Genomic DNA, 5,873 nt, shown 5'->3' with positions numbered 1-5,873 from the left:
CTCCCCGGCGCGAAGGGCTCGGCCCCGCCGGCGGCCCGGCCGTTCGGGGTCCCCACTCCCCACACCGTCCGGCCTGGAGCCCTGGTTCGGCCTCGCCGGCCACCCCGCCCTGCCTGTGACCCGCTGTGTGACCTCGAGCAGGTCTCTTGCCTTTTCCGGTCTCCCGGCGACTCCGCCCTGTGCGACCGGCCGGGCGGCAGGGGCTCAGAGGCCTTGGTTAGCGCTCCTGGCAGGAGAGAAGGGTGGGCCTTCGTCCGTCCGAGCACAGTGGCGGCTAGGACCGGACCTCTTGGGGTCTCCAGGAGGTGAGGCTGGCGGTCAGCGGGCTGGCCCTTGGAAGGGGCCCTGCCTCGCCCTCCAGCCTTCCATCCTGGGGGCCGGCTGGGGTCCTGACCCAGGCCCACTGGCCCCCGCATCAGACCCGCCCTGCCGCCCCAGCTCAGGGGGCAGCTCTGAGGCCGGGCGTCTGCACCGCCTACACCCTGGTCGTCTGCGTGGGCTTGTTTCAGACGAGATGGTTCATGAAAAGGGTAAGGGCAGGCAAACGCTCCTCACCCGTGGGAGGGGTCACTGGGGCTGGGAGAGGCCTTAGGGACCCTGTGGTCCACAGTTCCCCCACTTGAGTCTCCAGGCCCTGAGCTTTGTGCAGGTGGTGAGAAGGGGTCAGATGGGAAAGAGCCACCTGCCACCTGGGTGCTCACTCTTGGCCTGGGGGCAGGGGCATTGAAGAAGGGGCTCCACACTGACCAGGCCCTGCAGCGGGCCCTGAGGCCAGACAAATGCATGACAGGGATGGGGTGGTGGCTCTTTTAGGTGGAAAAGGGAGTGGCATTGGGAAGAAACCCAAAGGAGGTGAGAATGTAAGCCTCCTGGGCGGTCCTGGGGTTGGGTGTTGGGGGAGACATCAGGGAGGTGGCCCGTGAGCGCCAGGCCAGGGCCTCCATGCAGTTTCTGGGCCTGGTGAGGCCTGTCCTATACAGGTTTTAGAGCTGAGCCAAGCCAGCTGTCACCAGGACTGGCGGGGAAGAGTCCCCCTGCAGCCACGTGGAAGAACTGGAGTCCCGGCATAGCTGGTGCACGGAGCAGGGCCAGCGATAGACGGGGGGGCACGGCGATGTGGGCGCCCAGGCCGCTTCCACGGGCATCCACACCGCCATCCTTTAATCCCCTCCAAGAGTCAAGCGGTGCTGGCCAGGTTCCCCGAGAACAAGTGGCTCTGTGATCCAGGACAGAGCAGGACACAGACACCTGGGGGCACCTGTGTGGGGGAGGGGAGCTGGGTCTTCTGCTGTAGCCCATCTGGACCCGTGATGACCACCTCAAGTCACCAAGGTCACCTTTGTGTTTGTCAAAAGCCTTCGGACTGATTAAGTTGTATCCCCCTGCCCCTCAGCCCTTATTTGGATATTTACTGAAGGTTTCCAGTGGATCAAGAGAAGTAGTCTGTGCCCCATTAATGTCTCTATTGGATTTAATGATTTCACATAAAACTGAAAAGCATCTCAGAACCCTCCTGCAACTGGGGACAAAGTTGTGGGGATGGAGTTACAGACCAGAGGTCCTTGCCAGCTCTTGCTGGCTCCCATGCTCCGGGCTCCTGCCGCTGTGGCTGTCCCATCAGGAGGGCTTGGCCCGCACTAGTGCCCTTTGTCAGGCCCTGCCATGGATTAGCCCGAGGGAGGGAAGGTGCTAGAACCGACCTGTTTCCGATCAGGAGGCTGAGGCTCGGAGCAAAGGGATTCGTCCCCCCGCCCGGCGCTCATCCTCCCTCTACCGGAGCCTTGTTAGGAGTGAGGACAAGCCCCCCCCCCCCAGCCCGCGACCCCGGCCAGGGTGGCCAGGAGCAGCAGAAGGGGCACGCCGCATGCACGGTGGCGCTTGACCTCTGCTGGGGGCGGGAGGTGCGGGGGCACCTTCCAGGAGGCGGAGCTGGAGCTGCCTTAAAGCCAGCAGCGCTTTCATGCTTTCACCGGGAGCGACAGGGCTGGGCACTGGCCACACGGGCGGGCGCGGGCGGGTGCTCGCTCCACGCTGTGTCCTGCGCAGGGGCCACGAGGCCTGGGACCTGCCACCGGCCGGAGTCACCCACGCACCAAAGGTAGTAGCTGGCACGCAGCAGGGATACACGTGTGGAGCGAGCTAACGAATGCAAGGATGGGTGGGCTGGTGGGAGAGCTCCTAACCTGGGCTAGGAAGTGCCTGGAGGAGGTGATGCCCCTTGGGGGTTTAAAGCCCAGTGGAAGTGAGAGGAGGAAGCTGGCAAAAGTCAGGAGGTGAGCCCTGGAGGGAGAGTCTCCAGGAGGCCCCTCTCAGCCCACAAAGCCTGAGCAGACGTTTCCACCCAGGGTCCTGCCCCCTCCTTCCCCGGCCTTCCTGGCCCAGCGTGCCCTTTCCTGACACCGGCACTCAGACTCGGCTGAGGAGAGAGCTTTTTAGACAAGCCTCTCCGGGTCCCCAGGGGCCTGGATGGCTTTCTGATGGGAGGGCAGGAGTGGAACCCCTCTTTTGACCCAGGGGCTAACCTCCAGGAGCGAGAGCCTACCCTGGGCTGCCCTGGCCTGCCCGTCCGCCAGTGTCCGCCTCTGGGTGCGGCCATCCTGTTTCCAGAGAGTCTTGGGTCCAGTCCTTCCCTTCAGGCTCAGCTCCCACTTCTCAGATAAGAAAACCGAGGGGCTTCCCTGGTGGCGCAGTGGTTAAGAATCCGCCTGCCGATGCAGGGGACAGGGGTTCAAGCCCCGGTCTGGGAAGATCCCACATGCCGCGGAGCAACTAAGCCTGTGTGCCAGAACTACTGAGCCTGAGCTCTGGAGCCCGCGAGCCACAACTGCTGAAGCCCGTGCCCCTAGAGCCCGTGCTCTGCAACAAGAGGAGCCCCCGCAGTGAGAAGCCCGCACACTGCAACGAAGAGTAGCCCCCGCTCGCCTCAACTAGAGAAACCCCACACGCAGCAACAAAGACCCAATGCAGCCAAAAATAAATAAAATAAATTAAAAAAAAAAACAAACAAACCGAGACCCAGGGGGGTTGTGACATTTGTGCCAGAGATGGGTCTGGAAACCGGCCACTCAGAGCTGGGGTCCGGGTCCTCCTGCGGCCCAGCACCAGCCTTGACAGCCACCGGGGTAGTCTGGACCGAGGGGCTCAGCAAGTCAGGCAGCCCAACTCCAGGGTGCCACTCATGCACCTGAGCCACCTGGCGGCCCTGGGGCCTCCCTCCCGAACCCGCCGCCCTTCGAGCTCGGGCTCCAGGCCTGTGGTGCCACCTCGGTTTGCAGAACGTGTCCTGTGCTCCAGGGGGAGTGGGCATGGGAACTTAGGGGCCAAAACTGGGGGGCAATGCTCTGGGGCAAGACCCTTCCTCCAGGGCAGGAGGGTCCAGAGGCTGGGTGAGGTGAGGGCCATCACGCTGGACAGACAGCGGAGGACCACCCAGGGAACAGCGGGATCCTTGATTTGCTCTGGACGCCACCGGGCAGCCCGCAGGGCAAGGCTTGGGCAGAAGCCCTTGGGAAAGTGAGGCCCAGGGCACAGGGCAGAGGAACCTGGCCAGCGGGACCCCAGAGCCCCTGAGGTGCCCGGGTGGGGCTGCCTGCCTTATGCAACCAGCTGGGCCATCCAGGGGTGTGGCCCACGGGACAGTGTCTGTCAGGGCATCTGAGCAGGCGCGGGCTCCCAGCTGGGAGGAGTGGGACCACCCCAGCCAAGCCCCTCACGGAGGTGGCCCCAGGGCTGACCTGTGTCTGACACAGCATTTTGGGGGAAGCAAGAAATCAGTGTTTCTGAGGTGGCACCTGCTGCTTTAGCCGGGCTGCACTAACCTGGGGGCAGCACCCTGGAGCCCACGGGATACGGCCCAGCTGCCCTGACCTAGAGGCCCCACGTCATAGCCCGAGGCTGGGGTGATGGTTAATTTCTGTGTCAGCTTGGCTGGGTCACTGGGTGCCCAGACATTTGGTCAAATGTTATCCTGGGATTGCTGTGAGGGTGTTTTTGGATGAGATTAACATTCAGATGGGTGGACTTTGAGTAAAGCAAACACACACACACACACACACACACGCACACACACACACACACAGTTGGCTCTGTTTCTCTGGGAAACCCTGCTGAGCATAGCTGGTATGTGGGGACCAGGCCCCTCCCACCTCTTGCTCTGCCAGGCTTAACGGAAGGCTTTGTCTCCTGCTGCAAGGCAGCTGCCCAGCTGCGCTCCTCTCGTCTGCATTCCAGCCCTAGGGAAGTGGAGAGCACGCCCTTCCCTTCAGGGCAGAACCCAGAAGTGGGTCATAGGCCCCTGGGCAGGACCTCGTCACGTGGCCACAGCTCTTGAGGAAATGTGGCCTTGAGCTGATAATTCCGTCACCTCGGCAGAAAGGGAGAGGCTGCGTAGCCATCGGGGACCATGAGACGTGTGTTTTGGACGGGCTGCACCGCCAGAGCTGCCCCAAGAGGAAGCCACGGTCAGCCAGCCTCCGTGGTGACAGTCCCGAGACTGAGGCTGGTCTGAGACCATGAGTCCGGGACCAGGAAGGAGGCCCCTCCCCGGGCGTCCTGAGGCTATGACCGCAGGGCCCGGGCTGCCAGCTGCCTGCCACCTGCAGGGGTTCCTGCCTGGGCGAAGTCGGTCCAGGCCCGGCAGACCTACAGCCTCGCCACCACTCCTTGGAGCCTTAAAGGGGTTCTTGCGGTTTGGGGGAGCCCCCTGGCCTGCACACCACTTCATCCTCCGTTATGGGGCATATCCAGGAACCCGGGAGATGTGATGGGGTAGATGCCACCCCCACCCCGATCTGAATGTCGGGAGCAGCCCCGGCCAGGAGGAGCGGGCCCGCACTCCCCGAGCCTGGCTGGCCGCCCTTCCTAAGCCCCCGTCCTGTCACCAGCGGGGTGTCCCCGCCTCCAGCTCTCCAGGCCAGCCCCTGGGTGAGCTCTTGCTGGCTGTGTGCAGAGCAATGAGGACCGAGCTGCCTCCTGCTCCCCAGGAAGGCATCACGCCCGGGGCACTGGTCCGAATGCTCTGGCTTGTGTGTTTGTCCCTCTGACCCCCGGCGTGATGGCTCTGCTGGCCGCAGCCCCTCCGGTCTCGCCCTCCTGCTCGGTGCCAGGGCCCACAGGCAAGGCTCAGTAACGCCCGGGCACCAGGCCCTGCTCTGAGCACGTTAGGTTTCCCGGCTCCCTGAGTCCTCAAAACTACCCTGCGAGCTAGTGTCTTCATCCCATTTCACAGATGAGAAAACTGAGGCCGGGAGGCCCAGGAGCTTACTTGACCTGGGAAACTGCAGAGGTGGGATTTCAAAGTCAGCTTCTGACCGCAGACCCCACAGAGCCAACGGCCGTGATGCAATGATGCTGAGCCAGTGAGTGAAAAAGATGCCAGACAGAAGGGCCGAGGCCAGGCACCTGCAGGGGCAGAGGGCACCAGGGAGGGACCCTCCTGATGTACGTGCATGTGGGCCTGGCACCCCCCCACCTCCCAGGTGCTCAGCCCTTTCCCACCTCTCTGGGGACAGCGCCTGGGCTGCTGCCACACCAGGGCTCCTCCTCTGACCACAGAATTAAACTAGAAGTCAGTAACACAAAAATATTTTAAAATACACAAAAAGCACAAGCCATACATTTTTAAAAATTGATAAATTGAACTTGATCAAAATTTTAAATGTTTGCTCTTCAAACACACTTAAAAAAATTAAAAGGCAGCTATGAAAAACAGTAGGGAAGTTCCTCAAAGAATTAAAAATGGAGGGACTTCCCTGGTGGCACAGTGGTTAAGAATCCACCTTCCAATGTGGGGGACACAGGTTCGATCCCTGGTCAAGGAATTAGATCCCACATGCATGCCGTAACTAAGGAGCCCGTGAGCCGCAACTAAGGAG

The sequence above is a fragment of the Balaenoptera acutorostrata genome, chromosome 5, assembly GCF_949987535.1.
Source record: "Balaenoptera acutorostrata chromosome 5, mBalAcu1.1, whole genome shotgun sequence".
NCBI lineage: Eukaryota > Metazoa > Chordata > Mammalia > Artiodactyla > Balaenopteridae > Balaenoptera > Balaenoptera acutorostrata.
This window is presented reverse-complemented; position numbering follows the sequence as displayed.